The following is an 18,061-nucleotide window of genomic DNA, read 5'->3' on the forward strand; positions in this document are numbered from 1 at the left end:
ATCAGTCAGTTTCACACAACAGTACAAGTTATCTTACTGAGATATTTCATGACACCATTGAGGATTCTAATCAACCAATTTTACACAACAGTGCAAGTGATTTTACTGAAAGGTTTCTTGACACAATAAAGGATACTAATCAATCAGTTTCACACCAAAGACAAGTTATTTTACTGAGAGGTTTTCTGACACCATAGATGATTCTAATCATCCTATTTTACACAACAATACGTTATTTTACTGAGAGGTTTACTGACACCATAGAGGATTCTAATAAACCAGTTTCACACATCGGTGCATGTTATTTTACTGAGAGGTTTACTGACAACATAGAGGATTCTAATCAACCTTTTTCACACCTCAGTGGAAGTTATTTTATGAGAGGTTCCATAAAGAATTCTAATCAACCAGTGTCACACAACAGAACATGTTATTTTACTGAGAGGTTTACTGACATCATAAAGGATTCTAATCAACCAGTTTCATACAACAGTACAAGTTACTCTACTGAGAAGTTTGCTGACACCATAGAGGATTCTAATCAACCTTTTTCACACCTCAGTAGAAGTTATTTTACTGAGAGGTTTCCTGACTCCATAGAGGATTCTAATCAATCAGTTTCACACCAAAGACATGTTATTTTACTGAGCGGTTTTTTGACACCATAGATGATTCTAATCAACCTATTTCACACAACAGTACGTTATTTTACTGAGAGGTTTACTGACACCATAGAGGATTCTAATAAACTAGTTTCAGACATCGGTGCATGTTATTTTACTGAGAGGTTTACTGACACCATAGAGGATTCTACTCAACCAGTTTCATACAATAGTACATGTTATTTTACTGAGAGGTTTACTACACTATAAAGAATTCTAATCAACCAGTTTCACACAACAGAACATGTTATTTTCCTGAGAGGTTTACTGACATCATATAGGATTCTAATCAACCATTTTCATACAACAGCACAAGTTACTCTACTGAGAAAAGTGCTGACACCATAGAGGATTCTAATCAACCTTTTTCACACCTCAGTAGAAGTTATTTTACTGAGAGGTTTCCTGACACATTAGAGGATTCTAATCAACCAGTTAAGACACAAGATTACAAGTTATTTTACTGAGAGGTTTCCTGACGACATAGAGAATTCTTATCAACCAGTTTCACACAACAGAACACGTTATATTACTGAGAGATTTATTGACACCATAGAGGATTCTAATCAATCAGTTTCACTCCAAAGACAAGTTATTTTATTGAGCGGTTTTCTGACACCATAGAGGATTCTAATCAACCAGTTTCATACAATAGTACATGTTATTTTACTGAGAGGTTTACTACACTATAAAGAATTCTAGTCAACCAGTTTCACACAACAGAACATGTTATTTTCCTAAGAGGTTTACTGACATCATAAAGAATTCTAATCAACCAGTTTCACACAACAGAACATGTTATTTTCCTGAGAGGTTTACTGGCATCATAAAGGATTCTAATCAACCAGTTTCATACAACAGTACAAGTTACTCTACTGAGAAAAGTGCTGACACCATAGAGGATTCTAATCAACCTTTTTCACACCTCAGTAGAAGTTATTTTACTGAGATGTTTCATGACACCATTGAGGATTCTAATCAACCAATTTTACACAACTGTGCAAGTGATTTTACTGAAAGGTTTCTTGACACAATAAAGGATACTAATCAATCAGTTTCACTCCAAAGACAAGTTATTTTATTGAGCGGTTTTCTGACACCATAGAGGATTCTAATCAACCAGTTTCATACAATAGTACATGTTATTTTACTGAGAGGTTTACTACACTATAAAGAATTCTAATCAACCAGTTTCACACAACAGAACATGTTATTTTCTTAAGAGGTTTACTGACATCATAAAGAATTCTAATCAACCAGTTTCACACAACAGAACATGTTATTTTCCTGAGAGGTTTACTGGCATCATAAAGGATTCTAATCAACCAGTTTCATACAACAGCACAAGTTACTCTACTGAGAAAAGTGCTGACACCATAGAGGATTCTAATCAACCTTTTTCACACCTCAGTAGAAGTTATTTTACTGAGATGTTTCATGACACCATTGAGGATTCTAATCAACCAATTTTACACAACTGTGCAAGTGATTTTACTGAAAGGTTTCTTGACACAATAAAGGATACTAATCAATCAGTTTCACTCCAAAGACAAGTTATTTTACTGAGCGGTTTTCTGACACCATAGAGGATTCTAATCAACCAGTTTCATACAATAGTACATGTTATTTTACTGAGAGGTTTACTACACTATAAAGAATTCTAATCAACCAGTTTCACACAACAGAACATGTTATTTTCTTAAGAGGTTTACTGACATCATAAAGAATTCTAATCAACCAGTTTCACACAACATAACATGTTATTTTCCTGAGAGGTTTACTGGCATCATAAAGGATTCTAATCAACCAGTTTCATACAACAGCACAAGTTACTCTACTGAGAAAAGTGCTGACACCATAGAGGATTCTAATCAACCTTTTTCACACCTCAGTAGAAGTTATTTTACTGAGATGTTTCATGACACCATTGAGGATTCTAATCAACCAATTTTACACAACTGTGCAAGTGATTTTACTGAAAGGTTTCTTGACACAATAAAGGATACTAATCAATCAGTTTCACACCAAAGACAAGTTATTTTATTGAGCGGTTTTCTGACACCACAGAGGATTCTAATCAACCAGTTTCACACAACAGAACACGTTATATTACTGAGAGATTTATTGACACCATTGAGGATTCTAATCCACCAGTTTCATACAACAGTACATGTTATTTTACTGAGAGGTTTACTACACCATAAAGAATTCTTATCAACCAGTTTCTCACTTCAATCTAAGTTATTTTACTGAGATGTTTCATGACACCATTGAGGATTATAATCAACCAATTTTACACAACTGTGCAAGTGATTTTACTGAAAGGTTTCTTGACACAATAAAGGATACTAATCAATCAGTTTCACACCAAAGACAAGTTATTTTATTGAGCGGTTTTCTGACACCACAGAGGATTCTAATCAACCAGTTTCACACAACAGAACACGTTATATTACTGAGAGATTTATTGACACCATTGAGGATTCTAATCCACCAGTTTCATACAACAGTACATGTTATTTTACTGAGAGGTTTACTACACCATAAAGAATTCTTATCAACCAGTTTCTCACTTCAATCTAAGTTATTTTACTGAGAGGTTTACTGACACCATAGAGGATTATAATCAATCAGTTTCACACAACAGTACAAGTTATTTTACTGAGAGGATTGCTAACGCCATGGAGGATTCTAATCAACCAGTTTCACAACTCAGTACAAGTTATTTTACTGAGAGGTTTCCTGACGCCAGAGAGGATTCTACTCAACCAGTTTCACACGTCAGTCTAGGTTATTTTGCTGATTATCACCTCAGTATAAATGATTTATTTCTTTTCGGTTTAGTTTTTTTTTCTGTCATCTTTATTACTATTCGTGTAAATCACGTTTACTACTCATTTCGTAATATCTGTTGTTGTTTATCATAGTGTATTATAAAGATGTGATATCCTGGGGCAAAGGAGACTTTCTTAAGAACTGGTGTGAGTTATGAAAAGTGTACAAAGCAAACTGTTATGGAACTGGTTCTAAATAAATACACTATGAACTAAAGATTTGTGTGTGTGTGTGATTAGGTATCTTCTAATCTACTTATTTATGAATGTTAAATATGTGAAGTTCAGTAAGTGGCGTTTGAAACGTTTAGTTTGCTTATAATATTTATTTTCACAAGTGTACTATTTTTTATAGTTTCTTGCATGGATAGTTTAATTTTGAATAACGCGCAGACTTAGATATAAATACATATATCACTGTACATATGTGCTGTGTTTACAATATTTCGTGTAGACTGTTCTAGTCTTTTTATGTATGTTTCGATGTTATTGATAGTTATAGTTTTAACTCGTCGTTTATTGTTCCTTTTAAGATAGCTTTGCGATTAGTGTATCGGGCTGCGAATGGGAAAGTCATAATCAACCAGTTTCACACAACAGTACATGTTATTTAACTGAGAGGTTTACAGACACCATAAAGGATTCTAATCAACCAGTTTCATACAACTGGTTGTATAATAAACGTTTCACTAAAAACCGAGTGCTTTCTGTGGTTTCAGCTGTGAGAATGTTATAACCGTAGGTATCACTCATAATATTCGGTTAAGAGTAGCGTATAGGCGACAGGTGCTGCTGACTTATTGTACATTATTAGGTCCAACTTCTAAACTAGGGATAATGATGCACCTATCTTTGGGTCACTGACCAGGATGTTTGGTCCATGTGTTACATAATGTGCGTTTCTGAGTGAAATCACCCGATATGAAATACTGTGTTGAATTTCTCTGTCTGTTCATATTTATTTATTTCACGATTGAATACATAGATAAGACTGATTTGATTTTGTAATATATTTTGGAATATCTGCTTCATTTTGTAGACAAGCCATCCACACTTCGTAAGTTACTGCTTCACTGTTTACACGAGTTTCCATGTGCGTCTAAAAAAGTAGATATCGGTTTCCCTTTATTCCTTACAACAACCAATGAACTGTTCATTCTGCTTCACGTGCTGTATCAGTTTCAGTTTACTCTGGTGAACGAATGCTCGTGATATTGATGGTTTAATATTGTTTCACTTGATCTACCTGCACATTCTGCCATCTGTCGACTGCTATATAGTTGTTTGTTTATTCTTCAGAATATATTTCATGGCGTATTTTGGCGTTCTTTTTACCTTAATTGTGTTAAATCGAAATACGGTCATTTGACACCTGCTCATGCGATTCGGTAACACTTTGTGGCTTAATAAACTGTGTATTACTGGTGCCAAACAAGTTCGACTGCTATCTTCTTTAGGTGCATACAAATTTCATATATATTTTTACAGTCATGCGAAATCGTATCGAAGTTAAGCCACTTTCTTACTTTTGTTTACTTCTAAGTAATACAATGGCTTTTAAAATTAAGTCTTTGAATTTACAAGGCTAAAATTAGAGGTTAGATTCCCTTTTGTGGATACAACATTTAGCTCGATGTGTCTTTTCTATAAGAAAATAAACTGAGACTCAGGAATCCATGGTCATGGGTGTATGTGTGAGCGTACAGTACGTACAAAACGACCCCTCCCCAAAGAAAAACAACACGTTTGAGAAGTGCCCGTAACAGCACTATGTACTCTAAGAACTATATCACAAGAAGACGATTTTAATGAAAATAAAACCTAGTGAAAGTCATTTATTTAATTTCTAAGTGAAGCCGAATGTGTCTAAGAGTTTAGCATGACCGAACTGTGACCGTTTTATATTGTGTGGTTCGCGACTGGTTGCCGATAAAAATGCGCGCTACACTTTGAAAATGTTCGTGTGTTATATTATTATTATTCTATCAAGAGTTGGCGGTAAGTGTTTCTGAAGTATCTGCCTTCCTTCTAGTCTAGTCTCCCAGCAGGTAAGTTTACGAACTCAAAATTCTGAGGCCCGGCATGGCCAGGTGGGTTAAGGCGTTCGACTCGTAATCTGAGGGTTGCAGGTTTGAATCCCCATCGCACCAAACATGCTCGCCCTTTCAGCCGTGTTAATGTAAGCGTTATAATGTTACGGTCAATCTCACTATTCGTTGGTAAAAGAGTAGCCCAAGAGTTGGTGGTGGGTAGTGATGATTATCTGCCTTCCCTCTAGTCTAACACTGCTAAATTAGGGACGGCTAGTGCAGATAGCCTTCATGTAGATTTGTGCGAAATTCAAAAACAAACAAAATTCTGATATATGGGGTTCTTTCCCAGCAATGGACAGAAAGCAAATAAGTAACTGCATAGCTTTCCACTATAAGAAACACGTTTCCGTATTGTCTATGGATTAGAAATTAGGAACGTATAACATAGCTTGTAAGGCTTATTTGGTTTTGCGTGAACTTCTTAAACGAACAAAACAATTCTACGGATTTACGTGGTGGCGGATTTTTAGTCAAAATGCTTGAAGTCATGGAGATTGAATCGAAAAACAAAAGAAAAGAATATGTTATCTAAGCAACTATAATACGACTTATCTCCTGGACAGATAAACATGACATCTACTAGGATATGTGTTAAGAACTTCTTTAGAATGTTGATCAAACTTCTCAGTGTAATAATAAACAGATATTACAATATTGTGGCACTGTTGATCAAACTTATCAATGTAATAATAAGCGAGTATTACAGTATCGTAACCATTTCGATCAAACTTCTCAATGTAATAATAAGCAAGTATTACAGTATCGTAAGAATGTTGATCAAACTTCCCAATGTAATTATAAGCAAGTATTACAGTATCGTAACAATGCTGATCAAACTTCTCGGTGTAATAATAAGCAAGTATTACAGTATCGTAACAATGTTGATCAAACTTCCCAATGTAATAATAAACAAGTATTACAGTATCGTAACAATGTTGATCAAACTTTTCAGTGTAATAATAAGCAAGTATTACAGTATCGTAACAATGTTGATCAAACTTCTCAGTGTAATAATGAGCGAGTATTACAGTATCGTAAGAATGTTGATCAAACTTCTCAATGTAATAATAAGCGAGTATTACAGTATCGTAACAATGTTGATCAAACTTCCCAATGTAATAATAAGCAAGTTTTACAGTATTGTAACAATGTTGATTAAACTTCTCAGTGTAATAATAAGCGAGTATTACAGTATCGTAACCATTTCGATCAAACTTCTCAATGTAATAATAAGCAAGTATTACAGTATCGTAAGAATGTTGATCAAACTTCCCAATGTAATTATAAGCAAGTATTACAGTATCGTGACAATGTTGATCAAACTTCCCAATGTAATAATAAGAGTATTACAGTATCGTAACAATGTTGATCAAACTTCAGTGTAATAATAAGCGAGTATTACAGTATCGTAATAATGTTGATCAAACTTCCCAATGTAATAATAAACAAGTATTACAGTATCGTAACAATGTTGATCAAACTTCTCAGTGTAATAATGAGCGAGTATTACAGTATCGTAAGAATGTTGATCAAACTTCTCAGTGTAATAATAAGCAAGTATTACAGTATCGTAACAATGTTGATCAAACTTCTCAGTGTAATAATAAGCAAGTATTACAGTATCGTAACAATGTTGATCAAACTTCCCAATGTAATAATAAACAAGTATTACAGTATCGTAACAATGTTGATCAAACTTCCCAATGTAATAATAAGCAAGTATAACAGTATCGTAACAATGCTGATCAAACTTCTCGGTGTAATAATAAGCAAGTATTACAGTATCGTAACAATGTTGATCAAACTTCCCAATGTAATAATAAACAAGTATTACAGTATCGTAACAATGTTGATCAAACTTTTCAGTGTAATAATAAGCAAGTATTACAGTATCGTAACAATGTTGATCAAACTTCTCAGTGTAATAATGAGCGAGTATTACAGTATCGTAAGAATGTTGATCAAACTTCTCAATGTAATAATAAGCGAGTATTACAGTATCGTAACAATGTTGATCAAACTTCCCAATGTAATAATAAGCAAGTTTTACAGTATTGTAACAATGTTGATTAAACTTCTCAGTGTAATAATAAGCGAGTATTACAGTATCGTAACCATTTCGATCAAACTTCTCAATGTAATAATAAGCAAGTATTACAGTATCGTAAGAATGTTGATCAAACTTCCCAATGTAATTATAAGCAAGTATTACAGTATCGTAACAATGTTGGTCAAACTTCTCGGTGTAATAATAAGCAAGTATTACAGTATCGTAACAATGTTGATCAAACTTCCCAATGTAATAATAAACAAGTATTACAGTATCGTAACAATGTTGATCAAACTTCCCAATGTAATTATAAGCAAGTATTACAGTATCGTAACAATGCTGATCAAACTTCTCGGTGTAATAATAAGCAAGTATTACAGTATCGTAACAATGTTGATCAAACTTCCCAATGTAATAATAAACAAGTATTACAGTATCGTAACAATGTTGATCAAACTTTTCAGTGTAATAATAAGCAAGTATTACAGTATCGTAACAATGTTGATCAAACTTCTCAGTGTAATAATGAGCGAGTATTACAGTATCGTAAGAATGTTGATCAAACTTCTCAATGTAATAATAAGCGAGTATTACAGTATCGTAACAATGTTGATCAAACTTCCCAATGTAATAATAAGCAAGTTTTACAGTATTGTAACAATGTTGATTAAACTTCTCAGTGTAATAATAAGCGAGTATTACAGTATCGTAACCATTTCGATCAAACTTCTCAATGTAATAATAAGCAAGTATTACAGTATCGTAAGAATGTTGATCAAACTTCCCAATGTAATTATAAGCAAGTATTACAGTATCGTGACAATGTTGATCAAACTTCCCAATGTAATAATAAGAGAGTATTACAGTATCGTAACAATGTTGATCAAACTTCTCAGTGTAATAATAAGCGAGTATTACAGTATCGTAATAATGTTGATCAAACTTCCCAATGTAATAATAAACAAGTATTACAGTATCGTAACAATGTTGATCAAACTTCTCAGTGTAATAATGAGCGAGTATTACAGTATCGTAAGAATGTTGATCAAACTTCTCAGTGTAATAATAAGCAAGTATTACAGTATCGTAACAATGTTGATCAAACTTCTCAGTGTAATAATAAGCAAGTATTACAGTATCGTAACAATGTTGATCAAACTTCCCAATGTAATAATAAACAAGTATTACAGTATCGTAACAATGTTGATCAAACTTCCCAATGTAATAATAAGCAAGTATAACAGTATCGTAACAATGTTGGTCAAACTTCTCGGTGTAATAATAAACAGGTATTTTAGTATTGTTACGATGTTGATCAAATTTCTTATAATTGGGATAGTGTTAAGTCTGTGGGTTTTACTCTAGAACAAACCAGCCTTTGACAGTCTTGACACGTTAGGCTTACGTTGGCTAAAGTTGACTTGATTGTTTATAGCATTTCCACTGTATGAGCTACAAGCAATTCTTAATAGCTTCAGTTCTTATCGTGAATCTAATATATCTGGTTTCTGCCTTTAAAATACGATTGAAACAATATATTGAACTGTTATGCTATAGATATCCGTACATGTTCTTGGCTTAAAACATAATCGAGTTCCACGTGGTATTTATTTCTTAAATCAGGCTTAAGGGGCCAGTTAAGCTGCAGTTAATGTCTGTGTTTCTAAGTTAGGCATTTCTAGGAAAATGTATTGTTGTTTAATTTGAAGGACGTTTATCGTGATGAACGTGGCCTTACTGTTGTGGTCGTGCTGATCCTTGATAATGCCTCGTGCGAGATAAAGATTCTGCGAACCCTCCTAAAGGTTTGTTTTGAATTTCGCGCAAAGCTACTCGAGGGCTATCTGTGCTAGCCGTCCCTTATTTAGCAACGCGAGACTAGAGGGAAGGCAGCTCGTCATCACTACCTAACGCTATCTCTTGGGCTACTCTTTTACCAACGCATTGTGGGATTGATTGTAACTTTATAACGCCCCCACGGCTGGAGGGCGAGCATATTTGGTGCGACTGGGATTCGAAACCGCGACCCTCAGGTTAGGAGTCGAGTGTCTAAACCACTTGGCCATGCCGGGCTGAAACGAGCAAGTACGTGGAATTTTTATTTGGTTTAAATGGCATGTCTAGTGAACATTGGTTACTACGCTAAACGAGGAACTTGAAAAAGCATTGTTATAGTTAGGTGATCTGGGTTTTCCAATGTTATACTAACCATAAAATTCAAAAGAACGACCAGCAACAGAAAGAAACCATTACAACAGTTATTGATGTTTCTTGTGGCTAAGTGTGTTGTTTAAATCTCATGAACATTGTACTACTTTTTACACATCACGTACATTATATGTAACTGCTTCCCGCGTGATTTATTGATACCAGTAAATCAATATAAAAACAATAAAACATAAACATTCTATTTAACACGGCACGTAGTGTGCGTGTGTATTCATTCAAAAGTACATCACGTGACGCTAGTAGCACTAACCAACCCGCAGTCAAGTACGTGAATTGAATATAAAAGAAATAACTGACAGCATTGAAACAGTGGTTTGTGGAGATTGTTTATAAGGTGTACAGAACCCGTTTTATCGACCACAGTTCTAAAATATGTGGCTTAATATATAACACTAAATGACACATTGATAACATGTCTTATTAAATAAATATATTGAATTACGATATCAAAACTTGTTTGTTTGTGTTTCTGTTCGTTTTCATAATTGCAACAATCCTCAAATTCGCGAGGTTGCATTGACTTTTGAAACTAGGGATTATTTTGTACATATAAGAATGGTTTTCAAATGATTGTTGCGGAATGGGTCTCACAAACTTTCTTCGTCATAATGCCAGCTTATTTAAACAAGTAAAAAGCTGTTAAAATAAGTTTTAGAGCACTTGTGATGTCAGTCTCTGGAAGTTTTAACGAGATAAAAAGTCGTTAGAATAAGTGTTTACATTTGGTATTAAAAATAGGAATTCATCAATTACTGGCTTTTAGTGTTCGGGCAGGAAAGAGGTGACATTTGTGTTTTCAACTTCAACAAGTGAAAATTAAACTCACAAACCAAATTTTAACACAATGCAATGAGAGTTTTATTGTAACAACTAAAACAATACATGTGTATTGGTACTTAAACTATGTGCTTAAACTATATACTTAAACTATGTGCTTAAACTATATACTTAAACTATGTGAAGGTTCTAGGGTTAGATAAAAAATGTGTATAAAGAACAAAGCATGGTGCCATATTTATTGTCTCTGTATAAAGAACAAAACATGGTGCCATATTTATTGTCTGTGTATAAAGAACAAAACATGGTGCCATATTTATTGTCTCTGTATAAAGAACAAAACATGGTGCCATATTTATTGTCTGTGTATAAAGAACAAAACACGGTGCCATATTTATTGTCTCTGTATAAAGAACAAAACATGGTGCCATATTTATTGTCTGTGTATAAAGAACAAAACATGGTGCCATATTTATTGTCTGTGTATAAAGAACAAAACATGGTGCCATATTTATTGTCTCTGTATAAAGAACAAAACATGGTGCCATATTTATTGTCTCTGTATAAAGAACAAAACATGGTGCCATATTTATTGTCTCTGTATAAAGAACAAAACATGGTGCCATATTTATTGTTTCTGTATAAAGAACAAAACATGGTGCCATATTTATTGTTTCTGTATAAAGAACAAAACATGGTGCCATATTTATTGTTTCTGTATAAAGAACAAAACATGGTGCCATATTTATTGTCTCTGTATAAAGAACAAAACATGGTGCCATATTTATTGTCTGTGTATAAAGAACAAAACATGGTGCCATATTTATTGTCTGTGTATAAAGAACAAAACATGGTGCCATATTTATTGTCTCTGTATAAAGAACAAAACATGGTGCCATATTTATTGTCTCTGTATAAAGAACAAAACACGGTGCCATATTTATTGTCTGTGTATAAAGAACAACACATGGTGCCATATTTATTGTCTCTGTATAAAGAACAAACCATGGTGACATATTTATTGTCTGTGTATAAAGAACAAAGCATGGTGCCATATTTATTGTCTCTGTATAAAGAACAAAACATGGCGCCATATTTATTGTTTCTGTATAAAGAACAAAACATGGTGCCATATTTATTGTCTCTGTATAAAGAACAAAACATGGTGCCATATTTATTGTCTGTGTATAAAGAATAAAACATGGTGCCATATTTATTGTCTCTGTGTAAAGAACAAAACATGGTGCCATATTTATTGTTGGTGTATAAAGAACAAAACATCGTGTCCTGCTTATTGTCTGTGTATAAAGAACATGGACAAACGTTATGTATATTAACCCTAACTATAATATACAATTAACAGAGTAAATGCGAACGTTACGTCATAAGCTACCAAAGTAACACAGTGGTACCTCGGTTCTCGAACTTAATCCGTTCCAGAAGGCTGTTCGAAAACCGAATCAATTTTTCCCATAATAAATACTGTAAATTAAATTAATCCGTTACAGACCTCCAAAAATTACGCATTATGAAGCATTTTAAGTAAAGATATTCCTTATTTATACCTGTATAATAATACTTACATGCATAAAGTAAACCTCAAAAACTATAAACACAATAAAAAACAATAAATGAAAATTTAACTGCACTTTACCTGTGCTGAGGAGAGCTCATGCTGAAAGGTGGTGAGGAACGTGGATAGTAGCAGGGTTATTATTGTTTGAAAGGGGAGTCATCTTCCATAAAAACGTCAGGTTACTCCCCTTCTGGGGTTCTTCCTCTTTTCTGTCTCTTTGCACCGCTACAACCTGCTTGAGACTCACTGAACCTATTTCTCACTAAAAAGTTGTCTAATAAGGTTTGTTTCTGCCTGGCACCCACCCCATGTCTCACCACACTATGTATGCCACTTCTCTTCCTAAATTTTTCAAACCACCCACTACTAGCCTTAAAGGCATCACTTGTATCAGCACTCGTTCCAGGGGTGTTTTTCGGGAGGTCAGCATGTAACTGCATTGCTTTCTCACAAATGATGGTCTCAGAAATGCTATCTCCAGCTAACTGTTTTTCGTTTACCCAAATCAATAACAGTTTTTCCACCTCTTCCATTGTTTGTGGTCTTTGTTTCGTAAGCACTGTCACTCCTTTTGCAACATCAGGTCCTTTGTTGACCTCTTTATTTTTCAGTATGGTGCAGACTGTAGATTTCACCATACCAAACTGTGTAACAAGGGCAGACACGCGAACACCACTTTCATACTTCGCTATGAGATCTTTTTTCACTTCTATTGTGGCTCTAACAACTTTTCTTTTTGGTTTGCTGCTTTCATTATCCTTCTTTAACCCATATGGTGGCTTATTTAATCAGAATATTTAGAAAAACAACAAAAACAAAAACGAGAACGTTCACAGCAGATTTTAGCGAGGGTGTGGACTGAGAGACAGGTGAGGGTAAAATGTTTTGGGCAAGCTTGGTGTAGCCGAAAATGGTCGAAGGATCGTTCGGGTCATAAGTCAGGTTATTTCGGGGGTTCGGGCCACGACAGCTTGGTTCGGGAACCGAGACATTTTTTTTTCTCAAACAATATGTTCGAAAACCGAATTGTTCGAGAAGGGAGTCGTTCGAGAACCGAGGTACCACTGTACTAATCAATTAACTTCTTGATTAGTTTAACTCGTTGACTTACGTGACTGTAAGTAATACGACTATAATATATTAGTTCTTGAATGTGTTGTACATAAAGAGTGCACATCTGGTCTGACGTAACCTGGGAGTTAAGGTCTCGTGATGCGGGCTCGAAGCCCTTCATAGAACATGCTTGGCCTTGCAGCCGTTGAAGCATTGTAATGGGATGGTCAACCTCACTATTCGTTTGTAAAAGTGTAGTCCAACAGTTGACGGTGAGTGGTGTTAATTAGCTGCTGTGCCCCTAGTCTGTCGCTTCAAAATTAATACCTACTGGTGCAAGTAGTATCTGAGTAGTTTTGTGCGAAATTCATAAACAAATATGTTTAACTTGATACGTGTTGATGCAATAGATCAAAGCAACTTCAACTGCATTCGAAATCTCACGTTTGTACTTCAGCGTAAACACAGAAATCCAGTTTTTTCTCATGAGCACATAAAAGAACTCACCAATCTCGGCGTTGTCTTTGGTTCAAGAGAATGTAATATGGAAAACTGTTCCTTTTCTTAATGTATCAGAGATCGGTAAATCTTTCTAAGTCATACAATAGGTTTGTTGGTATTAGCTCACAAGTGTTAAAAGCACCTCTCACGTTTTCTTTCGAAATGTCAATAGTAACCCACATTTATTATTTCGTACATAATTGTGCTTCAAATGTATCATAGGAAACATTATTAATCAGTGGTCGGGAATAGAGAAAAAAAAAAAAAAGATTACGAAACACGAAAAAGAAGCCAACAGTTACCATGGAAACAGTATATCGCAGCCTGTACGTAGTGTACGTGTGCACAGACAGTCTGTTGTAAAATGGAATGTCCACATAAGTTCCTAATACGCAACTATTAGTATGATAAAAACTAACAATGATAATGGTAACTTGTACGTTAACGTGTTTATTCAGATCTGCGTGTCGTCGTTACGTAATAAAAAGCCACTAGAAATACGATACGTGACGATAGTATAAGTCAGATCTAAACAGCATGTACAATTTCCCAGAGTGCTCTCTACTACGTTCTTCTCTCGTGCATTTTCCTGGTTATTGTTTCTTCTTGTTGGGTATTGTGTTTGTCGCATTTTGACTGTCTTGTTTGTTATTGTTGTTTAAAATACCTGATTCAAACTTTTGTTTGTCAACCTTTAAGTGTCACGTTTCCTGTTATAAAACTAAGAAAATTCTAAGTTATTTAGGTTCAACGAAGTTTCCGTGCAGATTTTAGTGGCCTAATTTATTTGAAATAACAGACTGTCTTTCGGTTGGCTAATGTGATCATGTGACTGTGTGTGTGTATGTCTATACGCATGCGTGACGGAGGATCAAAATATTATATCCGAAGACGGTTTGCGAATGTTACAATATCATTTACTACATACGACTTAAACTGGTTTAATGTTACGACGTTAAAGCTTTGTAACTTCGTTATTGTGAACAAAGAAACGCGGCATGTTCATAGAATTTGGGATAGACACGTCATTATAAAATTTCGTGATAGATTTCTTTTTTTCAAAGAGATCTAATTTACGTTATAACCGATGAAACTAGTTTCAAATCAACATAATTAATAATTTGAACATCTGTTGACATGGTTTTTGACTTAGTTAGGTAGAGTTCACAAGTTATCCACCCTCACTCAATATATTCTTAAACAGTTACACACAGTATCGACCGATAGAGGGCGATAGAGGGGTTGAAGTTCGCTAATCTTTCAACACCTCAAGTGGGCATTCTTCGTTTAATTGTTGTCTTTCTCAGCACCTTGCCTGATCAATTAGTTGAAAGTGATTTTGATGAGAAATTAAGCTTGTGCTCAGAAAGGAACTGATGCTGAGGCGATTTATTGTGCACGTTATTACATCTCGTATGTTCTGGTGATTTATTGACATGGCTGCCAACTTTCTTTAAGTTTAATAAAAGATAAAGTTGTACAACTATCTTTTTATTCATAACATATGCACGCGGTTCTCGTCTAATCTTTATGAACCCCTTCCCTTTGTAGTCAATGGTAAGTTTAAGAAGTTATGTCCTACAGAAGGACTATTTTCATGTCACGTCTTATATCCTACAGAGAGGCTGTTTTCATGTCACCACCTCATATCCTACAGAAGGGCTGTTTTTATTTCACCACCTTATATCCTACAGAGAGGCTGTTTCCATGTCACGACCTCATATCCTACAGAAGGACTGTTTTCATGCCACCACCTTATATCTTACATAAGGGCTGTTTTCACGTCACGATCTTATATCCTACAGAAGGGCTGTTTTCATATCACCACCTTATATCCTACAGAAAGGCTGTTTTTACGTCACCACCTTATATCCTACAGAAGGGATGTTTTCATATCACCACCTTATATCCTACAGAAAGGCTGTTTTCATGTCACCAACTTACGTCCTACAGAAGGACTATTTTCATGCCACCACGTTATATCCTACAGAAAGGCTGTTTTCATGTTTCAGCTTATATCCTACAGAAGGGCTGTTTCCATGTCACCACCTTATATCCTATAGAAGTGCTGTTTTCATGTCACCACCTTATATCCTAGAGAAGGGCTGGTTTCATGTCACCACCTTATATCCTAGAGAAGGGCTGGTTTCATGTCACCACCTTATATCCTACTGAAGGGCTGGTTTCATGTCACCATCTTATATTCTACAGAAAGGCTGTTTTCATGTCACCACCTTATGTCCTACAGAAAGGCTGTTTTTATGTTACCACCTTATATTCTACAGAAGTTCTGTTTTTATGTCACCACCTTATATTCTACAGAAGGGCTGTTTTCATGTCACCACCTTATATCCTACAGAAGGGCTGTTTTCATGTCACCAACTTAAGTCCTACAGAAGGACTATTTTCATGTCACGATCTTATATCCTACAGAGAGGCTGTTTTCATGTCACCAGCTTATATCCTACAGAATGGCTGTTTTCATGTCACGACTTTATATCCTACAGAAGTGCTGTTTTCATGTCACCACCTTATATTCTACAGAAGGGCTGTTTTCATGTCACGACTTTATATCCTACAGAAGTGCTGTTTTCATGTCACCACCTTATATCCTACAGAGAGGCTATTTGCATGTCACGATCTTATATCCTACAGAAGAGCTGTTTTTATGTCACCACCTTATATTTTACAGATGGGCTGTTTTCATGTCACCACCTTATATCCTATAGAAGGGCTGTTTGTATGTCACGACCTCATATCCTATAAAAGGTCTGTTTTCATGTCACCATTTTATATCCTACCGAGGCCGTTTTCATGTCACGATCTTATATCATACCGAGAGGCTGTTTGAATGTCACGATCTTATATCCTACAGAGAGGCTATTTTCATGTCACCACCTTATATCCTACAGAAGGGCTGCTTTCATGTCACCACCTTATATCCTACAGAAAGGTTGTTTTCATGTCACCAGCTTATATCCTACAGAGGGCTGTTTTCATGTGACCATCTTATATCCTATAGAAGGGCTGTTTTCATGTCACCACCTCATATCATACAGAATGGCTGTTTTCATGTCACGATCTTATATCCTACAGAGAGGCTCTTTTCATGTCACTTCCTCATATCCTACAGAAGGGATGTTTTTATGTCACCACCTTATATCCTACAGAAGGGCTGTTTTCATGTCACCACCTCATATCCTACAGAAGGGGTGTTTTCATGACATCACCTGATATCTTACAGAAGGGCTGTTTTCACGTCACGATCTTATATTCTACAGAAGGACTGTTTTCATGTGACGACCTTATATCCTACAGAGTGGCTGTTTTCATGTCACCAGCTTATATCTTACAGAAGGGCTGTTTTTATTTCATTACCTTATATCCGACAGATGGGTTGTTTTCATGTCACCATTTTATATCCTACAGAGAGGCTGTTTTCATGTCACGATCTTATATGCTACAGAATGGCTGTTTTCATGTTACGATCTTGTATCATACAGAGTGGCTGTTTTCATGTCACGATCTTATATCATACAGAGAGACTGTTTTCATGTCACGATCTTATATCCTCTCCTACAGAGAGTCTGTTTTCATGTCACCACCTTTTTCCTTGACAGACGTGATTTGATGTGATTATCACTCCAGTTTTATCTTTTAACACTACATATCCTATCAGAACAGCCCACACTATTCATTATCAACAGCTTGAATGTTTTAAAATGGAAACATCAAATAAACAGCTCATAAAGTATTTTCTATAACGTAGTAACTAAAGAGAATATGAACATGTATTTCCATTTCAGGATTTATTTTTAGGTCGGGTGACTTCTGTTTTAAAAGCACAAAAGTATATGATTTTGCATAGTTTAATTTCAGTGCCACGACTGGAACGCTTTTCAAAACAGATTTTGTTTTTACACACACACACACACACACACACACACACACACACAGGGAAATAAACAGATGCACACATCATTCCGTCTTTTGTCGGAAAAATAAAATATCACAACTTCTGTGTTTATAAAGAATGTTTAGAAGAATCTTACGTCCCACACTGATACTAAAATCTTCAAGTCAGTCGCTTGCACTTATAACTTGAATCATAGGTTAAAGTTTTTAGCATATTCCAAGGGCACTGGCTGACCAGGTTAAGAAGTGTGGACAAGTAGATTTAATTGTTTCACATTTATTATGCTGAAAATGTTAAATAAAAAATAATTAATTTAAATATTGAAATTATACATCCCACAACTGTAACTAGTAATGTTATCTTTGTTGTA

Source organism: Tachypleus tridentatus, chromosome 7 (genome assembly GCF_004210375.1).
Source record: "Tachypleus tridentatus isolate NWPU-2018 chromosome 7, ASM421037v1, whole genome shotgun sequence".
In the NCBI taxonomy this organism is placed as follows: Eukaryota; Metazoa; Arthropoda; class Merostomata; order Xiphosura; family Limulidae; genus Tachypleus; species Tachypleus tridentatus.